The following is a 22,485-nucleotide window of genomic DNA, read 5'->3' as shown; positions in this document are numbered from 1 at the left end:
GCTACAACTATTCTTTAAAGTTAGTAGAGGGGGTGAAAGAGAGAAAGAGCATGAAGAGGGAGAGGGGGGGGGGGGGAGGGAGGAAGAGAGAAGAAGGGTCGGCCAGTCCGAGCCACTTATAGAAGCCAGATTCAGGTGTAAATAAGGTCTGATTGATGTCTCAAATATTCAAAGTCAAACATATAGAATGAAACACTAAGTATTAGATGTTAAATGGTTGTCAATGGTGGTTCAGCGTTAAAATGCAAGGTCCATGGTGTCCATGTCTCAATAAAGGAGGTAGGGGAGTCTCGGAGAGAAGCCGTGATTCGTTCTAACTTATATGTGTACCAAATTGCGTTAATAGTAGCGGCCATGGTGGGAGGGGCCACAGATTTCCAATTAGATGCTATTAGGCATTTGGCTGTGTTCAGAATGTGTTTAATTAGGGCTCGTTGGTGGTGCGAGGTGTCAGGGATGGGGCGGGAGAGCAGTGAGTAAAAGGGTGAGTCCGGCATGGTTAAGTGCGTAACTTCTAAAACCAATTTATGAATTTGTCCCCAATACTGGCTAATTTTTGGACAAGACCACCAAACATGCACCTAATCTTTCTTTTAGAGTGCCCAGTCTCCTGCGGAGCCCGTCTATTCCCCCTGGTCCTTACGGAGTTCCCAGCATCCACTACGGACTACGAGAAATAGATTTACCGGTGAGTAAAATCTTATTTTTAATTATAGTACATATATATATTTCCCTCATGTGCTTATCCATTCTTACTTTAATAATCTTCAACTGCATCAACTCCAGCAGTCTTCTACCACCTGATACTTATTCCAGTGTCATCTGCTGATGTAACTATGTGTATTTACCCTGTACTTGTCCTATACTGTCATCAACTGTAAGTTGTTGTTTTCCTGTTTGATTATTCATGTACTCTGTAATTGGGCGCTATGGAACCCTTGTGGCGCCATATAAATAAAGGATAATAATAATAATAATATATCCATGTGCATACATATATACACATGTATATACATACATACATATAAACACACACACACACATGATATATATATATATATATATACGTGTGTGTGTGTATATATATATATATATATGTACTGTATGTGTGTACACACACATATATATATGGATATATATATATATATATATATATATATATATATGTATGCATGTTTAATATGCTATGTATATATGTATATGATTATGTATGTGTCTGTATGTATATATATATATATATATATATATATATATATATAATATGTGTGTAGATATGTGTGTGTGTATATATGTATATATATATACACACACACACTAGTTTTACGGACCCATCATATGCTGGGTCACCTCAGTCCCCACCCCCGTGATTGGCTCCGCCCAGTTCTGGAAACCCCCCCCATGCAAATCCTGCGTTTGCCACTGAGTTTTATCAGGATTAAAAAACGTGTGCTTATCACTCTTTTTTATTTTTTATTTGTTTGCAACTCCCAATAGATAACCTGGAATTATTTACACTTAAACATATGTAACAACAAGAGAGCGCAATATAGGGGGTCATTCCGAGTTGATCGTAGCCGTGCTAAGTTTAGCACAGCTACGATCGTTAACTCAGACATGCGGGGGGACGCCCAGCACAGGGCTAGACCTAGTCCGCCCCGCATGTCAGTGCTGCCCCCCCCCTCCCCCCCCCGCACAAATACAAAAGCATCGCACAGAGGCGATGCTTTTGTATTTGAGGAGTAACTCCCGGCCAGCACAGCTCCTGCGGCTGGCCGGGAGTTGCTTGTCGCTTCCGCTGGCTGCAGTGGCTGCCATGCCTGCGTTGGCTGGACCGCTCACCCTAAATGGCGGCTTAACGCCGGCGTTCAGCTCCCTCCCGCCTAGCGACCGCCTCTGTCTCAGAGGCGATCGCTAGGTAACGAAAGCTGCCATTCGCCAGCGCATGCGCAGTTCCGACCCGATCGCTGCGCTGCGACAAACTGCAGCGAGCAATCAGGTCGGAATGACCCCCATAATACACAAACAAATTTACTAATAATAATAATTAAAAATCACAATAATGCATATGATAAAATACTATGTAGAATATGTCGTTAATATCTGCAATAGGTCCCAGTGACCATTGGTTTTAGTGCATATACATCATCTCTGTATATATGTTTTAGCATCCACACTCGGCTGTTATATATTCCAATGAACAGTTCATTTGATATTTAGGTTTGTATAAGCCACCGTGGCTATATATCCAGCTCGCGCTGTACTCAACCTCTCACACTGTGGGGCCAGATGTACTAAGCCTGAAAAGTGATAAATATCACTGTGATAAAGCACCAGCCAATCGGCTCCTAACTGCCATGTTACAGGCTGTGTTTGAAAAATGACAGTTAGGAGCCGATTGGCTGGTGCTTTATCACAGTGATATTTATCACTTTTCAGGCTTAGTACATCTGGCCCACTAACTGTTAGCTCTCCGCTGTTATGTTGCCTCCTTCCTTTGGATATACCTGTGTGTAATCCGTCTTCCTCGATCAGGAGCTGGCACCGGAAAGAGGGGTAGATGTATCAAGCTTGGAGAAGTGATAAAGCAGTGATAAGTGATAACGCACCAGCCAATCATCACGGTTCGAAATATTACAGTTAGGAGCTGATTGGCTGGTGCATTAAATTTATCACCTTCCACTTATCACTTCTTTATCACTTCTCCAGGCTTAATACATCTGCCCCAGAGTGTGCAGATCCGCGGGCGGCACTGGGGAGGGAGAACGCGGCTGTTATCGGAGATGCCACAGTATATGAAGTCCAGTATTAGGGCACCTCACTAGGGCACCCACGGTCTGAGTTAGCAGGTGTGTTCACAATGGGCCTAGGGGGTCATTCCGACCCAATCGCTCGCTGTAGTTAATCGCAGCGCAGCGATCGGGACATTACTGTGCATGTGCCGCAGTGCGCCGGCCCATGCCAGCCGTCGTTGCCTATCGATCGCCTCTGAGGCGTGGCTGGACCGTGTGTGGGTGGGGGTGTGACATCACGCAGCCGATGCGGGCCGGGGAGCGACTCCCAAAGTGCAAAAGCATTGCTGCTGTGCGATGCCTTTGCACTTCTGTGGGGGGGGGGGGGACCAGCACTGACATGCGGGATGGGATAGCCCTGTGCTGGGCACCCCCCCCGCATGTCTATGGACATGATCGTAGACCTGCAAAATTTTGCAGGGCTATGATCAACTCGGAATGACAACCCTAATTTAGAGTTGAAGCAGCAAAATTGTTAGCAGTTGGGCAAAACCATGTGCACTGCAGGAGAGGCAGATATAACATGTGCAGAGAGAGTTAGATTTGGGTGGGGTGTGTTCAAACTGAAATCTAAATTGCAGTGTAAAAATAAAGCAGCCAGTATTTACCCTGCACAGAAACAATATAACCCACCCAAATCTAACTCTCTCTGCACATGTTATATCTGCTTCCCCTGCAGTGCACATGGTTTTGCCCAACTGCTAACAAATGTGCTGCTGCGATCAACTCTGAATTACCCCCAATGTGTTTAGACAATGGGGGTAATTCAGAGTTGATCGCAGCAGCAAATTTGTTAGCAGCTGGGCAAAACCATGGGGGTCATTCCGAGTTGTTCGCTCGCAAGCGGATTTTAGCAGATTTGCTCATGCTAAGCCGCCGCCTACTGGGAGTGAATCTTAGCATCTTAAAATTGCGAACGATGTATTCGCAATATTGCAATTACACACCTCGTAGCAGTTTCTGAGTAGCTCCAGACTTACTCGGCTTCTGCGATCATTTCACTGCTTGTCGTTCCTGGTTTGACGTCACAAACACACCCAGCGTTCGCCCAGGCACTCCTCCGTTTCTCCGGCCACTCCTGCGTTTTTTCCGGAAACGGTAGCGTTTTTTCCCACACGCCCATAAAACGGCCTGTTTCCGCCCAGTAACACCCATTTCCTGTCAATCACATTACGATCGCCAGAACGATGAAAAAGCCGTGAGTAAAAATCCTAACTGCATAGCAAATTTACTTGGCGCAGTGCGGACATTGCGCATGTGCATTAAGCGGAAAATCGCTGCGATGCGAAGATTTTTACCGAGCGAACAACTCGGAATGACCCCCCATGTGCACTGCAGGTGGGGTAGATATAACATGTGCAGAGTTAGATTTGGGTGGGTTATTTTGTTTCTGTGAAGGGTAAATACTGTCAGCTTTATTTTTACACTGCAATTTAGATTTGACTTTGAACACACCCCACCCAAATCTAACTCTCTCTGCACATGTTATATCTGCCTCCCCCTGCAGTGCACATGGTTTTGCCAAACTGCTAACAAATTTGCTGCTACAATCAACTCTGAATTAGGCCCAAAGGGGGTCATTCCGAGTTGATCACTAGCTGAAAATGTTTGCTGCGCTGCGATTAAGTAAAAAAATGGCACTTCTGCGCATGCGTATGCGGCACAGTGTGCACGCGCGACGTACTTTCACAAAGGGCGATGTATTTTTACACAAGGTTTAGCAAAGCTTTTCAGTCGCAATGGCCGCCGCAGAGTGATTGACATGAAGTGGGCGTTTCTGGGTGTCAACTGTCCGTTTTCAGTGAGTGCTCAAAAAACACAGGCGTGCGGGAAAAAAAAGCAGGCGTGGCTGGCCGAACACAGGGCATGTTTGTGACGTCAAATCCGGTACTGAATGGTCTGAAGTGATCGCAAGCGCTGAGTAGGTCTGGAGCTACTCTAAAACTGCACAATTTTTTTTTGTAGCCGCTCTACGATCCTTTTCGTTCGCACTTCTGCTAAGCTAAAATACACTCCCAGTGGGAGGCGGCATAGCATTTGCACGACTACTAAAAACTGCTAGCGAGCGATCAACTCGGAATGACCCCCAATGAACTAAGTTGCTTGCTATTGTTATATGTTAAAATATCCTTAACAATGCCTCTTGTTTAAATTTATATTGTAATTGTTGTTATTTTATACTAAGGTGGTTTATTGTCTATACACAATATAAATTAATATACAAAATATTTTCTTATGTCTATACAAATTTGTTATGCCTTTAAACCTTTTAATAACGGAAGCAAAATTTACTAATAGCAAAAATCTATTAATAACTAAAAATATATGAGATAAAAATTTACCATTATTTTTTTTTTATTATCATTATTCATTTTTTTTAATATGGTTTCCAAAAAGACAATTCCTAATTCCCACAGCAAATTAATTTGACTGCTTATGCAATAATTTATTGTACAGACTGCATTTAATTACACATTCACAGTAAAAGGGGGAAAAAACTAAGGATTTCAGATAGCTTAGGAAAGCAATTTGTTTAGCAGAATCTCAGTGTGACTCTCATACAGTATTATAGGGTATATGAGTTCCAGACACAGCACTAGCTGTTTATCAAGAGATGATTCTGTTCTAAGAGAAACAAGCTGCACCCCAACAGCATTTGCCTTTATAACAAAATGATTGACTGGAAGATATTTTTCCTTATACTCCTTTTCCATCTGTAGCACGGGTCGCAGCCGGGAGCCTGACACGGCTGCGACCCGTGCTACAGCCCCCTTTCCCACAGCGCTCACTAACCCGGCATATTGCCGGGTTGGTGACGCTGCTGCTGACACGGCAGGGGCGGCGCTGGGAGATCACATGATCTCCCAGCAACGCCCTTCCATTCACTGTGAACGGGAGCCGTGTCGCCTCGACACGGCTTCCGTTCACACTACACAGCTGACCGGGTTGAACAGGTGTTCAACCCAGCTAGCTACCCAGGTTGGATTCCCGTATCACTTGATCCGGGAATTTGCAGGGGGGGGCCGTTTCCACTAGGAAAAAACACGGGGAAAATGCGCTCCCCCGCGCATTTACCCGTGTTTTTAAAGCTAGTGGAAAAGGGGTATAAGACTGCAGAGCTTCTATTTTTGAACATAATTTAGATAGTGATACAAATAATTTTCACCCAAATTTTCAATGTGAAAATTTATATTTTCACGCAAATTTACTAAAATTCTCTTGCCGGAATAATAGACCATCCTAGCGAAGAGCTGGAAGTAGTCATCATATAACTTCCCCAGAGTGACCAATATCCACCAGTCCCTATTAACTCTAGCACACAGAGGATCAAGTTCCTGTAACCCAATATACCCCCACAAAAGTAGAATAAATGCAAACCCAGGATCGCTAACATTTTAGAAACCCGGTTCTGGATTTTGACAGCCTGGATCCTGAACCCAGTTTTATGCTCTACCATATTGGCCAACCAGACACACATGTAAATCATGAACTATTGTAGTATTTCTGATGAGGCCTTCCAAAAGACTGATAGGATTGGGCATTCCTATCATAGAAGGCCCAGTGGGTTGGATCTAATTACCCTAATAAATCATTCCTACTAAACATGGAACAGTATGTTGAATCTTCTCTATGACTTTAGGAGTGAAGGGAAAATGGTAATTTATATACTGTGGCACCTGTACAGTACCACATAGTATTTTGTGTAGTGTTTCCATCACCTTAGTGCAGTGGTTCTCAAACTCTGTCCTCAGGACCCCACATGGTTCACGTTTTCCATGTTACCCAGCAGCTGCACTGTGTATCACCAACTGTCACATCTTAAAAATCTACAGGTGACCTGCAAAATATGGACCGTGTGGGGTCCTGAGGACCGAGTTTGAGAACCTGTGCCTTAGTGCCAGGAAAGTAGTTTTTTTGTTGAGCTGTACACAGGACCTCAAAGAGAGTCAGCAAGTGGGGAGGTCTTAATCTTGTCAAAAGGTGCTAATGTGTTTGTAAATCCAGATATTTTGTGTCCTACTAAGTGGTGACAAGTTTTGGACCTGCTACATATATGTGTGGCAAGGTGCATTATAGCATGGACTTTCTCTGGGGTCAATTTTGTCATGCCTATTCCCCGCGAAGCATGCGCCTTATGTCTCTATTGGAAAAATGTGGGTGGTGCCAATTCTCTTTCTGGCACAGGGCACCAAAAAGTCTAGTTACAGCTCTGTCGTATTTATAATGGGTGCACCCATTTTTTCCAATACTTAGCCTCCATAGGCCTGCATTGCATCAGCAGTGCTGCAGGAATCACTAGGAAAATGGTGTATCTGCTATTTTCCCAGCATTTTGCACATGAACAGTAAGAAAATCTCTGAGAAAATGGGCGCCATAACATGTTCCCGGTGACCTGTGCATGCATACTAGGGACATCTGGGACAGCGCTTGGGTCCCCTAGTGCCCAGAGTATACAATGCTGCCAGCAAGAGAGGAGGGAATGCAGACGGACTCGGCACATGGGCCTCCTCCTCTCTTAATACGCCCCTGTTGGAAGCATTTGTAATAAGTAAATAATTCTTGGATGTGCATTAATTTAGCTTTTTCTTTTCGGATGTCCCTGCATGTGATTTTCAGCACATATGGGCGAATATTAATTTCTTATTGTTACTAATAGCTGAGATAAAGAAATTCTAATTATTGGGTCTAAAACCGGATAATTAGTTAATATGCCACTTGGTCCCAATAGTTATAATTTCTTATTGTGGAAATAAGAACTCAAGTATCATAAAAAGCCATCCAGGGACTGGGGACTATGGCACAGTGCCAGAGTCTGTATCTCCTGTGCCACAGCTATCTTTCCAATAATATCTCTGGAAAGAAGGCACCACCAGCAGCCCAGTATGTAATACATTTATATTTTTCTGTGCAAGGTAAACACTGGCTGCTTTTGCATGTAGCCCACAAATGATGGACAGCTTTATTTTTACACTGCTATTTAGATTACAGTTGGACACCCCCCTCCCAAATGTAAATCTCTGCACATATTGAAATCTGCCCCACCAGCAGTGCAACATGCTTTTGCCCAGGTGCACAGTTTCTTACTCTTTTCTGCTTTACTTCCAAATGAGAATCAGGACCACCATGGACCAGTCACACATCATATGTCCCTACTGAAGCTCTCTGTAGCTCTCAGTTCTCCGCTCGAAACTTCTCTGGTAGACTATAAAAAGAAATAATATAAAAAAAAAAACTGAAGACTTCTATGATGGACCTAAAATTGGAGTCAACTTGGACATGAGTTATGCTTCACCAGACTCCGTAGAACTTGATTAGAGTAGAAAGTTAGAAACTGAACCTCTGTATTTCCATCTATAGCTTCAATTGTGAAGATCACACAACCTCAGCTTACCATCTCCTAGCCAATCACAAAAAGACAGTAGTGCCCTGAGGCAGTACAATGAATGCTCGCTCTAGTCTTCAGGTTATAACCACCTGTTAAATGGTACTTAATCTAAGGGACATTACAGTCAGAATATAGGGGGTCATTCCGATATGATCGTAGCTGTGCTAAATTTAGCACAACTACGATCATTCACACTGACATGCGGGGGGACGCCCAGCACAGGGCTAGTAGTCCGCCCCGCATGTCAGTGCCGCCCCCCCCCCCGCGCAGAAGTGCAAAGGCATCACACAGCGGCGATGCCTTTGCACTTCAAGAGTAGCACCCGACCAGCGCAGCTTTAGCGTGCTGGCGGGGAGCTACTCATTGCACCCGGCCCGCAGCGGCTGCGTGTGACGTCACACAGCCGCTGCAGCCCGCCGCCCATTCGGTCCAGCCACGCCTGCATTGGCCGGACCGTGCCCACGAAACGGCGGCCAAACGCCGCCGCTCCGCCCCCGCCCAGCGACCACCTCTGCCTGTCAATCAGGCAGAGGCGATCGTAGCGGCCCTACGGCAGTTCTGACCCGATCGTACCGCTACGATAAACTGAGGCTAAAGACATGTTTAAACAACATGATCTCTCTTTTTAACCTGGACAAATATAATAGTAACTAGGCGATTCATCGCGCCCTACGGGCGCTCTTCACACCGTCGTTAGGGGCTTCGCCCCGTTAACCTCTGCACGGCTTTGCCGCGGGTGGGGGAGGGGGCAATTAGCCGGGGTGGTGCGGTTGGGGGTGGGTGGGTGTGAGGGTGCTATGGTTGCAGGGGCGGGTGGGGGAGGGGGTGGAGTGCCACGGGTGGTGGGTGCCGCGGGTGTTGGTGCTGCGGGTGGGGGAGAGGGTGGGAGTGCCGTGGGTGGGGTGCGAATGCGGTTGGTTGCCGCGGGTGTTGGTGCTACGGGTTGGGGGAGGGGGCGGGAGATCCGCGGGTGGGTGGCGCGGGTGTTTGTGCTTTGGGTGGGGGAGGGGACGGGAGTGCCGCGGGTGGTGCGCGTGTTGGTGCAGCGGGTGGGGGAGGGGGGAGGGAGTGCCACGGGTGGTGGGTGGATGCGGTGGGTGCCGCGGGTGTTGGTGCTGCGGGTGGAGGAGGGGGTGGAGTGCCACGGGTGGTGGGTGGATGTGGTAGGTGGCGCGGGTGTTGGTGCTGCGGGTGGGGGAGAGGGTGGGAGTGCAGCGGGTGGGGGGCGAATGCGGTTGGTTACCGCGGGTGTTGGTACTACGGGTTGGGGGCGGGAGTTCCGCGGGTGGGTGGCGCGGGTGTTTGTGCTCTGGGTGGGGGAGGGGACGGGAGTGCCGCGGGTGTTGGTGCAGCGGGTGGGGGAGGGGTTCCACGGGTGGTGGGTGCCGCGGGTGTTGGTGCTGCGGGTGGGGGAGGGGGTGGAGTGCCACGGGTGGTGGGTTGATGCGGTGGGTGCCGCGGGTAGGTGGCGCGGGTGTTGGTGCTGCGGGTGGGGGAGAGGGTGGGAGTGACGCGGGTGGGGGGCGAATGCAGTTGGTTACCGCGGGTGTTGGTGCTGTGGGTGGGGGAGGGGGCAGAGTGCCACGGGTGGTGCGGGTGTTGGTGCTGCGGGTGGGGGAGGGGGTGGAGTGCCACGGGTGGTGGGTGGATGCGGTGGGTGCCGCGGGTAGGTGGCGTGGGTGTTGGTGCTGCGGGTGGGGGAGAGGGTGGGTATGGGGGAGGGGCAGGGTTGCAGCGGATGGGGGAGGGGCGGGGGGTGCTGCGGGTGTGGGAGCTACGGGTGGGAGTGCCGCGGGTGGGAGCGGATGTGGGGGATGCGTTGGGTGCCGCTGGGGGGGGGGGGGGCAGTTGGTGTTGGTGCTGCGGGTGGGGGAGGGGGCAGAGTGCCACGGGTGGTGCGGGTGTTGGTGCAGCGGGTGGGGGAGGGGGGGGGGAGTGCCACGGGTGGTGGGTGGATGCGGTGGGTGCCGCGGGTGTTGGTGCTGCGGGTGGAGGAGGGGGTGGAGTGCCACGGGTGGTGGGTGGATGCGGTAGGTGGCGCGGGTGTTGGTGCTGCGGGTGGGGGAGAGGGTGGGAGTGCAGCGGGTGGGGGGCGAATGCGGTTGGTTACCGCGGGTGTTGGTGCTACGGGTTGGGGGCGGGAGTTCCGCGGGTGGGTGGCGCGGGTGTTTGTGCTCTGGGTGGGGGAGGGGACGGGAGTGCCGCGGGTGTTGGTGCAGCGGGTGGGGGAGGGGTTCCACGGGTGGTGGGTGCCGCGGGTGTTGGTGCTGCGGGTGGGGGAGGTGGTGGAGTGCCACGGGTGGTGGGTTGATGCGGTGGGTGCCGCGGGTAGGTGGCGCGGGTGTTGGTGCTGCGGGTGGGGGAGAGGGTGGGAGTGACGCAGGTGGGGGGCGAATGCAGTTGGTTACCGCGGGTGTTGGTGCTGTGGGTGGGGGAGGGGGCAGAGTGCCACGGGTGGTGCGGGTGTTGGTGCTGCGGGTGGGGGAGGGGGTGGAGTGCCACGGGTGGTGGGTGGATGCGGTGGGTGCCGCGGGTAGGTGGCGTGGGTGTTGGTGCTGCGGGTGGGGGAGAGGGTGGGTATGGGGGAGGGGCAGGGTTGCAGCGGGAGGGGGAGGGGCGGGGGGTGCTGCAGGTGTGGGAGCTACGGGTGGGAGTGCCGCGGGTGGGAGCGGATGTGGGGGATGCGTTGGGTGCCGCTGGGGGGGGGGGGCAGTTGGTGTTGGTGCTGCGGGTGGGGGAGGGGGCAGAGTGCCACGGGTGGTGCGGGTGTTGGTGCTGTGGGTGGGGGAGTGCCACGGGTGTTGGGTGGATGCGGTGGGTGCCGCGGGTGTTGGTGCTGCGGGTGGGGGAGAGGGTGGGAGTGCCGCGGGTGGGGGCGAATGCGGTAGGTTGCCGCGGGTGTTGGTGCTACGGGTTGGGGGAGGGGGCGGGAGTTCCGTGGGTGGGTGGCGCGGGTGTTTGTGCTCTGGGTGGGGGAGGGGACGGGAGTGCCGCGGGTGGTGCGGGTGTTGGTGCTGCGGGTGGGGGAGTGCCACGGGTGGTGGGTGGATGCGGTGGGTGCCACGGGTGGGGGAGGGGGGGGGAGTGCCACGGGTGGTGGGTGGATGCGGTGGGTGCCGCGGGTGTTGGTGCTGCGGGTGGGGGAGGGGGTGGAGTGCCACGGGTGGTGGGTGGATGCGGTGGGTGCTGCGGGTAGGTGGCGCGGGTGTTGGTGCTGTGGGTGGGGGAGAGGGTGGGAGTGCAGCGGGTGGGGGGCGAATGCGGTTGGTTACCGCGGGTGTTGGTGCTACGGGTGGGGGAGGGGGCGGGAGTTCTGCGGGTGGGTGGCGCGGGTGTTTGTGCTTTGGGTGGGGGAGGGGACGGGAGTGGCGCGGGTGGTGTGGGTGTTGGTGCAGCGGGTGGGGGAGGGGGGGGGAGTGCCACGGGTGGTGGGTGGGTGCCACGGGTGTTGGTGCTGCGGGTGGGGGAGGGGGCAGAATGCCACGGGTGGTGGGAGGATGCGGTGGGTGCCGCGGGTGTTGGTGCTGCGGGTGGGGGAGAGGGTGGGAGTGCTGCGGGTGGGGGGCGAATGCGGTTGGTTACCACGGGTTTTGGTGCTACGGGTGGGGGAGGGGGCGGGAGTTCCGCGGGTGGGTTGCGTGGGTGTTTGTGCTCTGGGTGGGGGAGGGGACGGGAGTGCCGCGGGTGGTGGGTGGAGACGGTGGGTGTTTGTGCTACGGGTGGGGGAGGGGGCAAGAGCAGTGGCGCCACAACGTGGGAGCGGGGAGTGCGGCCCGCACCCGGGTGTTACCCTCTGAGGGGTGACACCAAAGTGCCGGCTCCTGTCACAGCGCAGAAGCCAGCACTGCAGATTCAGCAGTGTCCCCCGAACCACAACGTGCCGAAAACGGGGGTCGGGACGCGAAGCCACGCCCCCTTCCGCGAAGCTGCGCCCCCTTTTCGCCCGCGACCGCAGCGGGTGTTAGAAAAGTGAAGACTCTGGGCGGGAGTGCTGCGGATGTTGCTGCTGCGGGAGGGGGAGGGGACGGGAGTGCCGCGGGAGGGGGGCAGATGCGGGTGGTTGCCGCGGGCGGGAGGGAGGGGGGGGGGCGAGTCACTGTTCAGCATGTCTCCCTGACTCAGTGGCAGCCGCAAGACTGTGAGGCGGGTAATGTGAGATCCGCTCACAGTCAGCGGCTGCGGTGTCACCACTCACCAGGGGCAGTACGGGGAGAAGGGAGACAGGGGACTGGGCGGAGATCAGGAGGGGACTGGGCGAAGAGAGGGAGGGGACTGTTCCTGGCCAGATCTGTGCCTGTGACTCCGCCCAGCGTTACGGCCAGCACAGAGTCACAGAGTTGGGCAAATATATAGGAGATTGCCGTAGGAAGACTCACATCTTTTGCCAGTAATGATTTATTATAAGAATATAATAAGAGGTGCATGTCACTCCCCCAGAAACCTAATCACATTCTACAGCAGGCATTGACAACCAATGGCTTGTACATCATTCCAAACATAGGTCTACAAAATGCATCTCACAATAATGCAATACAGCAAAAATAAGATTTTACTCACCGGTAAATCTATTTCTCGTAGTCCGTAGTGGATGCTGGGGACTCCGTAAGGACCATGGGGAATAGCGGCTCCGCAGGAGACTGGGCACAGCTAAGAAAGAATTAGGACTACCTGGTGTGCACTGGCTCCTCCCACTATGACCCTCCTCCAGACTTCAGTAAGGATACTGTGCCCAGAAGAGCTGACACAATAAGGAAAGGATTTTGAATCCCGGGTAAGACTCATACCAGCCACACCAATCACACCGTATAGCTCGTGATATTATACCCAGTTAACAGTATGAACATAACAGAGCCTCTCAACAGATGGCTCAACAATAACCCTTTTAGTTAACAATAACTATATACAAGTATTGCAGACAGTCCGCACTTGGGACGGGCGCCCAGCATCCACTACGGACTACGAGAAATAGATTTACCGGTGAGTAAAATCTTATTTTCTCTAACGTCCTAGTGGATGCTGGGGACTCCGTAAGGACCATGGGGATTATACCAAAGCTCCCAAACGGGCGGGAGAGTGCGGATGACTCTGCAGCACCGAATGAGAGAACTCAAGGTCCTCCTCAGCCAGGGTATCAAATTTGTAGAATTTTGCAAACGTGTTTGCCCCTGACCAAGTAGCAGCTCGGCAAAGTTGTAAAGCCGAGACCCCTCGGGCAGCCGCCCAAGAAGAGCCCACTTTCCTCGTGGAATGGGCTTTTACAGATTTAGGCTGTGGCAGGCCAGCCACAGAATGCGCAAGCTGAATTGTGCTACAAATCCAGCGAGCAATAGTCTGCTTTGAAGCAGGAGCACCCATCTTGTTTGGTGCATACAGGATAAATAGCGAGTCAGTCTTCCTGACTCCAGCCGTCCTGGAAACATAAATTTTCAAGGCCCTGACTACGTCCAGTAACTTGGAGTCCTCCAAGTCCCTAGTAGCCGCAGGCACCACGATAGGTTGGTTCAAGTGAAAAGCTGATACCACCTTAGGAAGAAATTGGGGACGAGTCCTCAATTCTGCCCTATCCATATGGAAAATCAAATAGGGGCTTTTACATGACAAAGCCGCCAATTCTGACACCCGCCTTGCCGAAGCCAAGGCCAAAAGCATGACCACTTTCCACGTGAGATATTTTAAATCCACGGTTTTGAGTGGCTCAAACCAATGTGACTTTAGGAAACCCAACACCACGTTGAGGTCCCACGGTGCCACTGGGGGCACAAAAGGAGGCTGAATATGCAGCACTCCCTTGACAAATGTCTGAACTTCAGGCAGTGAAGCCAGTTCTTTTTGGAAGAAAATCGACAGAGCCGAAATTTGGACCTTAATGGAACCCAATTTTAGGCCCATAGTCACCCCTGACTGTAGGAAGTGCAGAAATCGACCTAACTGGAATTCCTCCGTTGGGGCCTTCCTGGCCTCACACCACGCAACATATTTTCGCCATATGCGGTGATAATGTTGTACGGTTACATCTTTCCTAGCTTTAATAAGCGTAGGAATGACTTCCTCCGGAATACCCTTTTCTTTTAGGATCCGGTGTTCAACCGCCATGTCGTCAAACGCAGCCGCGGTAAGTCTTGGAACAGACAGGGCCCCTGCAGCAGCAGGTCCTGTCTGAGCGGCAGAGGCCATGGGTCCTCTGAGATCATTTCTTGAAGTTCCGGGTACCAAGCTCTTCTTGGCCAATCCGGAAAAATGAGTATAGTTCTTACGCCTCTTCTCCTTATTATCCTCAGTACCTTGGGTATGAGAGGAAGAGGAGGGAACACATAAACCGACCGGTACACCCACGGTGTCACTAGAGCGTCCACAGCTATCGCCTGAGGGTCTCTTGACCTGGCGCAATATTTTTCCAGCTTTTTGTTTAAGCGGGGCGCCATCATGTCCACCTGTGGCCTTTCCCAACGGTTTACAATCAGTTGGAAGACTTCTGGATGAAGTCCCCACTCTCCCGGGTGGAGGTCGTGCCTGCTGAGGAAGTCTGCTTCCCAGTTGTCTACTCCCGGAATGAACACTGCTGACAGTGCTAACACGTGATTTTCCGCCCAACGGAGAATCCTTGTGGCTTCTGCCATCGCCGCCCTGCTTCTTGTGCCGCCCTGTCGATTTACATGGGCGACCGCCGTGATGTTGTCTGACTGGATCAGAACCGGCCGGTTTTGAAGCAGGGGCTTTGCTTGACTTAGGGCATTGTAAATGGCCCTCAGTTCCAGAACATTTATGTGTAGGGAAGTCTCCTGACTCGACCAAAGTCCTTGGAAGTTTCTTCCCTGAGTGACTGCCCCCCAGCCCCGAAGGCTGGTATCCGTGGTCACCAGGACCCAGTCCTGTATGCCGAATCTGCGGCCCTCTCTGAGATGAGCACTCTGCAGCCACCACAGCAGAGACACCCTGGTCCTTGGAGACAGGGTTATCAACCGATGCATTTGAAGATGCGATCCGGACCATTGGTCCAACAGGTCCCACTGAAAAGTTCTGGCATGGAACCTGCCGAATGGAATCGCTTCGTAGGAAGCTACCATCTTTCCCAGGACTCGCGTGCAATGATGCACCGACACCTGTTTTGGTTTCAGGAGGCCTCTCACTAGAGACGACAGCTCCTCGGCTTTCTCCTCTGGGAGAAACACTTTTTTCTGGACCGTGTCCAGAATTCGGCCATTACCTTGGTAAATACCCTCGGTGCCGTGGACAGGCCGAACGGCAACGTCTGGAATTGGTAATGACAATCCTGTACCACAAATCTGAGGTACTCCTGGTGAGGATGGTAAATGGGGACATGCAGGTATGCATCCTTGATGTCCAGAGATACCATGTAATCTCCCTCTTCCAGGCTTGCAATAACCGCCCTGAGCGATTCCATCTTGAACTTGAATTTTTTCAAATATGTGTTCAAGGATTTCAAATTTAAAATGGGTCTCACCGAACCGTCCGGTTTCGGTACCACAAACATTGTGGAATAGTAACCCCGTCCTTGTTGAAGTAGGGGCACCTTGACTATCACCTGCTGGGAATACAGCTTGTGAATTGCCTCTAACACAGCCTCCCTTTCTGAAGGAGTCGTTGGTAAGGCAGATTTGAGGAAACGGCGGGGGGGGATGTCTCGAATTCCAGCCTGTACCCCTGAGATACCACTTGAAGGATCCAGGGATCTACCTGTGAGCGAACCCACTGATTGCTGAAGTTTTTGAGACGGCCCCCCACCGTACCTGGCTCTGCCTGCTGAGCCCCAGCGTCATGCGGCGGACTTAGCAGAAGAAGCGGGGGAGGACTTTTGTTCCTGGGAAGTGGCTGTATGCTGCAGCTTTTTTCCCCTACCTCTGCCTCTGGGCAGAAAGGACGCGCCTCTACCCCGTCTGCTCTTTTGGGGGCGAAAGGACTGCACCTGATAATACGGTGCTCTCTTTGGTTGTGAGGGGACATGTGGCAAAAATGCCGACTTCCCAGCTGTTGCTGTGGAAACTAAGTCTGAAAGACCATCCCCGAACAACTCCTCACCCTTATAAGGCAAAACTTCCATGTGCCTTTTGGAATCTGCATCCCCTGTCCACTGCCGGGTCCATAACCCTCTCCTGGCACAAATGGACAGAGCACTTATTTTTGATGCCAGCCGGCAAATATCCCTCTGTGCATCTCTTATGTAAAAGACAGCGTCTTTAATATGCTCTACGTTAAGCAATATAGGCCCTCATTCCGAGTTGATCGGTCGGTATTTTTCATCGCATCGCAATGAAACTCCGCTTAGTACGCATGCGCAATATTCGCACTGCGCCAAGTAATTTAACAATGAAGATAGTATTTTTACTCACGGCTTTTTCATCGCTCCGGCGATCGTAATGTGATTGACAGGAAATGGGTGTTACTGGGCGGAAACACGGCGTTTTATGGGCGTGTGGTTGAAAACGCTACCGTTTCCGGAAAAAACGCAGGAGTGGCCGGAGAAACGGGGGAGTGTCTGAGCGAACGCTGGGTGTGTTTGTGACGTCAAACCAGGAACGACAAGCACTGAACTGATCGCACAGGCAGAGTAAGGTTGAAGTTACTCAGAAACTGCAAAGTAGTTTGTAATCGCAATATTGCGATTACATCGGTCGCAATTTTAAGAAGCTAAGATACACTCCCAGTAGGCGTAGGCTTAGCGTGTGTAACTCTGCTAAATTCGCCTTGCGACCGATCAACTCGGAATGAGGGCCATAGTGTCCCTGTCTAGGGTGTCAATGTTCTCTGACAGGGAGTCTGACCATGCAGCTGCCGCACTGCACATCCATGCTGAGGCAATAGCTGGTCTCAGTATAATACCAGTGTGTGTATATATAGCTTTTTGGAGAGCCTCCTGCTTTCTGTCAGCAGGTTCCTTTAGGGCGGCCGTATCTTGGGACGGCAGTGCCACCTTTTTTTATAAGCGCGTAAGTGCTTTATCCACCTTAGGGGGTGTTTCCCAACGTGACCTATCCTCTGGCGGGAAAGGGTACGCCATTAGTAATTTTTTTGAAATTACAAATTTTTTATCAGGGGAAGCCCACGCTAGATTACACACACATCATTTAATTCTTCAGAAGGGGGAAAAACTACAGGTAGTTTTTTCTCCCCAAACATAATACCCTTTTTTGTGGTACCTGGGGTCACCTCAGAAATGTGTAAAACATTTTTCATTGCCTCAATCATATAACGAGTGGCCCTATTGGACATTACATTAGTCTCTTCGTCGTCGACACTGGTATCAGTATCCGTGTCGATATCTGTGTCTGTCACCTGAGGTAGCGGGCGTTTTAGAGCCCCTGATGACCTTTGAGACGTCTGGGCAGGCACGGGCTGAGAAGCCGGCTGCCCCACATTTGGCATGTCGTCAAATTTTTTATGTAAGGAGTCGACACTTTCGCGTAATTCCTTCCACAAGTCCATCCACTCCGGTGTCTGCCCCGCAGTGGGTGACAACACATTTATAGGCACCTGCTCCTCCTCCACATAAGTCTCCTCATCAAACATGTCGACACAGCCGTACCGACACACCGCACACACACAGGGAATGCTCTGACAGAAGACAGGACCCCACAAAGCCCTTTGGGGAGACAGAGAGAGAGTATGCCAGCACACACCAGAGCGCTATATAATACAGGGATTAACTAAATTATATCCCCTATAGCTGCTATATATGTAATTTGCGCCTAAATTTAGTGCCCCCCCCCCTCTCTTTTTTACCCTTTTCTGTAGTGTAGACTGCAGGGGAGAGTCAGGGAGCTTCCTTCCAGCGGAACTGTGAGGGAAAAATGGCGCCAGTGTGCAGAGGGAGATAGCTCCGCCCCTTATTTGCGGACTTTTCTCCCGCTTTTTTATGGATTCTGGCAGGGGTATTTATCACATATATAGCCTCTGGGGCTATATATTGTGATATATTTGCCAGCCAAGGTGTATTTATTGCTTCTCAGGGCGCCCCCCCCCCCCCCCCAGCGCCCTGCACCCTCAGTGACCGGAGTGTGAAGTGTGTATGAGGAGCAATGGCGCACAGCTGCAGTGCTGTGCGCTACCTTGGTGAAGACTGATGTCTTCTGCCGCCGATTTTCCGGATTCTTCTTGCTTCTGGCTCTGTAAGGGGGCCGGCAGCGCGGCTCCGGGACCGAACACCAATGGCCGGTTCCATGCGGTCGATCCCTCTGGAGCTAATGGTGTCCAGTAGCCTAAGAAGCCCAAGCTACCACTAGTTAGGTAGGTTCGCTTCTTCTCCCCTTAGTCCCTCGCTGCAGTGAGTCTGTTGCCAGCAGATCTCACTGTAAAATAAAAAACCTAACATATACTTTCTTTCTAGGAGCTCAGGAGAGCCCCTAGTGTGCATCCAGCTCGGCCGGGCACAGGATTCTAACTGAAGTCTGGAGGAGGGTCATAGTGGGAGGAGCCAGTGCACACCAGGTAGTCCTAATTCTTTCTTAGCTGTGCCCAGTCTCCTGCGGAGCCGCTATTCCCCATGGTCCTTACGGAGTCCCCAGCATCCACTAGGACGTTAGAGAAACAATGGTTCTAAAAAATCAAATAAAAAACAAATCCGGAAAGCCCAATAGCCAAGCATATTAGAGCATAAACCTCAATGTTGTTAAATTAATCCAGGTAATCCTGCTGTAGAAAGCTCAGCGCATATAAGAAAAGACAACAGGAAAACCACAAATTGTGGAACACAGCACTTTAATCTTGCTGTAAAACATTAACATCTTCACTTACAGCAGGGAGGTGAGCGATGTATGTAAACAGATGACCACAGAGCAACACTGAGTTCAAAGCTCCGTAAAACGCTCGAAAATAATTTTGATACAAACAATACACAAGAGGCTCCCTCAAATACACTGGTATTCTTCTTGAAGAAACAACATAATAAGGTCTGTTTATGTGCATTACTTTGATGTTTCCTTTCTGTAGAGTTAACTGGGTAAAAATATCTAGATATGATTGAGGGATGTGCTCTCCCTCTACAGCTATTTAGAAGTGGGGCAAGATCTGGGATGGTAAAGCATCTCTGCATCCCTGTGAAACACATATGTGACTGCACCAGGTGACCTCCCTTTATCTGAGTTCATTTTCTAAAGGACCAAGGGGGTCATTCCGAGTTGTTCGCTCGCTAGCAATTTTTAGCAGCCGTGCAAAAGCTATGCCGCCGCCCACTGGGAGTGTATTTTAGCTTAGCAGAAGTGCGAACATTTTTATCGTAGAGCGGCGCAACATTTTTTTGTGCAGTTTCAGAGTAGCTGAAAACCTACTCAGCGCTTGCGATCACTTCAGACTGTTTAGTTCCTGTTTTGACATCACAAACCCGCCCTGCGTTCGCCCAGCCACGCCTGCGTTTTTCCAAACACTCCCTGAAAACGGTCAGTTGACACCCAGAAATGCCCACTTCACGTCAATCACACTGCGGCCACCAGTGCGACTGATATGCATCGCTAGACCCTGAGCAAAACTACATCGTTCGTTGTGCCCGTATGACGCGCGTGCACCTTGCGCTGCATATGCATGCGCAGAACTGCCATTTTTTAGCCTGATCGCTGCCCTGCGAACAAATGCAGCTAGCGATCAACTCGGAATGACACCCAATATGCAAGTGCTGGAAGACCGTCCTGCATTAATTCTGTAGGCTGCTGAAAGGTTGTTTTCACATAATAGTTTATAGTTTTTACAATGCAAGGATGCACTGATAAAAAAACCTTAAAAAGGAACAAAGAAATACCAGGATGGGGATCCAAGTGTCAAGAGCAGAGAGCATAGTGATGTGATTGATGTCATCATGGCCTTGGAACCAGCCCCAGAGCAGGGCTCACTGTCAAACATGTGTTATAATGAGAGGAAGCGGGGCCATTGGCACAACATCGTACAGCTTCTGGGGTGCTCCGGGCAGCTTTACACACTGCAGGGTGTGTAACCGGATTGTCCTCTGGAAGCTCCAAGCAGCACTGTAGCACTAGCCTCACGGTACTATTGCAGGTATTCTGATAGCCATATGCAGGTTCCATGGAGCAGCGATGGTGTTCCATGAGCAACTCCCCTCCCTATGGCCCTGCTAGGATCCAACAGCATAATACCGTGAATCACGGAAATTGCATGAAGTCATGATAATGCAAGTTCCCTACATGCCCACGTCACTTGGGAAGTAGGTGGGATCCAGGGATTTTGGAAGGACTACCGAAAATGTGCCATTCCGGCAGGGCAGGTAAGTATGTGTTAAAGATTATACAGGACCTGTGTACCCATTTATACAGCAAAGTGATTGAAAGTAAAAAAAAATAGAACGGCAGCTGCTGCATTAACGCCCATTAGTGTGTGAGATGCATAGGAGGGCAGACATAAGGCCAATAAAAACTGTTGCGGCTTTCAAATAAAACTGAAGAACTCTAACATATATATATTTATAAAACTTTTATGTACCAAATAGTGGGCCTTGCTTACGAAGCACAAAAATCCCTTAGTGGGGTTGTGCGCCTAGTTTTCTGTCAAAGGGCATGGAGTTATAGCTTCTCAGCCTTCTGGCCAAGACCAGATGTATATGCCTATGTATGCTGATGGGGCTTAAAGGTGTCCCCAGTAGGCGATGGGCCGTCACCTGGTCCTCTGGCCTAGAGGCCAGGTGCCTGAAGCCCGAGGTGCTATAGTCCGTGGTGCCGCCTGAGCCAGGGGTGCCTGAAAATGCACTGCTGATATATGGGTTTGGACTGTCAACAGGATCTACTGTTACTGTCCACAGGGGGTCATTCCGAGTTGATTGCATGTAGCAACTTTTTGCTGCCCGTGCGATCAACTAGACGCCGCCTATGGGGGAGTGTATTTCTGCATAACAGGGCTGCAAATGCTTGTGCAGCCCTGCTAGGCTAAAAAAGTTTCCTGTAAAAGACCAGGGTAAGAGTTACTTACCCTGTGCGATCGATTAAGCAATGCAGGTCCCGGAATTGACGTCAGATATCCGCCCTCCAAACGCCTGGACACGCCTGCGTTGGACTCACCACTCTGCAAAAACGGTGAGTTGCCACCCGGCTCCGCCTTCCTCATGTCAATCTTCTTGCGGTCCCTGCTGTGACCACTTTCCTCGCTAGCGGCGTCGCTGCCTGGCAACGGCCGTCGCCATGCAACGACGCGCCTGCGCAATGTGGCCATCGCGCATGTGCAGTTCCGACCCGATCGCACGGCTACGAGGAAGCATTTCCATAGCAAACTTTCACACAGTATAGTTTTCTGCACCTTTTAGTTTAATGAACCCCATTATAAGTGTAGGACCTACATGTGTGCTCCTTACAGACAGTAATGTATCTTGCAGCTTTTGTACTCTGTGTTTGCTGCAACACTTTTTGTGTCTCTTCACTCTGTGCTGCTGGAGCTGTGTCTTTACATGGGACCGAGATGCTGCCTCCGTATTGCTCTGTGACAATTTTCGCTGTGTGCCTGGGGAACTTGTATATAATCTTGATACTTTAACTTGTGTGCTTGGACCTCCTTTTTATATGTGTGTGCTCTGGGTGCCTTTTCCACACTTGTGCTTACAGGTGCCTTTTATAACTATGTGCCCTGGGCCCTTAACCCATTGGAAATATGTGTGTACAGCCGTGTCTTGGCAGAGTATTGAACACACCAGCAGAATTGTATCTGACCCAATCACAATTCCAGTTGCTTAACCTGTTTACTGAGAAGTGAAGGTACAGCCGTACTCACTGTTACACTGGTTGAGGCATGAAACAAAGTGGGATTCTCACTCCTCACCGGTTTGTGATTGTCTTCTGAATGCAGGTAGAAGAGCAGAGTTCTGCAACAGCAATATTGTGGGTAAAAGCAGCAGATCTCTTGGAGCGAAGGGGGAGACTTTTGTCTCCTACTATGTCACTCTACACAGTAATAAGATGGCGCAGTGCATGCACAGTAGTAAATCTGATGGACCTTTTGATAAGAGACTGAAGCATCATCCCTGGAGGAGCCACCTTGGAGAATGAGCAGTAAAAAAATGGTGAACCTGTTGGTGAACAGAGGACCAAGCAATTACCGGCATAGCGGCTCCCAGCCTGACCAAATCCGGACTACCACCTCAAGGATAAAAATAGGAAAAGGAAATGGACTTTAAACCGACTACTACGAAGACCAAACCAAGGAGACAGGAAACAGAACCAGATATTTGTTCCGAAAAGTGCCCAGAGACGATGATGTCAGGGAGTCCCAAAACATAGGGCATGAAAACAGCTTGCACTCCCAGTAAGAGAAATTGAACCTAGGTGGACTTGAACCCAGTCCTTGTACAGCAAAAGTTGATGATAC

General features: G+C 50.8%; 1 long non-coding RNA gene across 1 annotated transcript in view; it reads left to right on the top strand.

Moving 5' to 3' along the window:
- The first annotated feature begins 601 nt into the window (after positions 1-601).
- LOC134980491 (uncharacterized) overlaps positions 602-22,485 on the top strand; it is a 44,816-nt gene continuing 22,932 nt past the window's right edge. Inside the window, exon 1 of the long non-coding RNA XR_010190415.1 lies at positions 602-688. This is a non-coding gene — a long non-coding RNA (uncharacterized LOC134980491). The remainder of the gene's footprint in view (positions 689-22,485) is intronic.

Source organism: Pseudophryne corroboree, chromosome 12, assembly GCF_028390025.1.
Source record: "Pseudophryne corroboree isolate aPseCor3 chromosome 12, aPseCor3.hap2, whole genome shotgun sequence".
Lineage (NCBI taxonomy): Eukaryota > Metazoa > Chordata > Amphibia > Anura > Myobatrachidae > Pseudophryne > Pseudophryne corroboree.
This window is presented reverse-complemented; position numbering and strand designations above follow the sequence as displayed.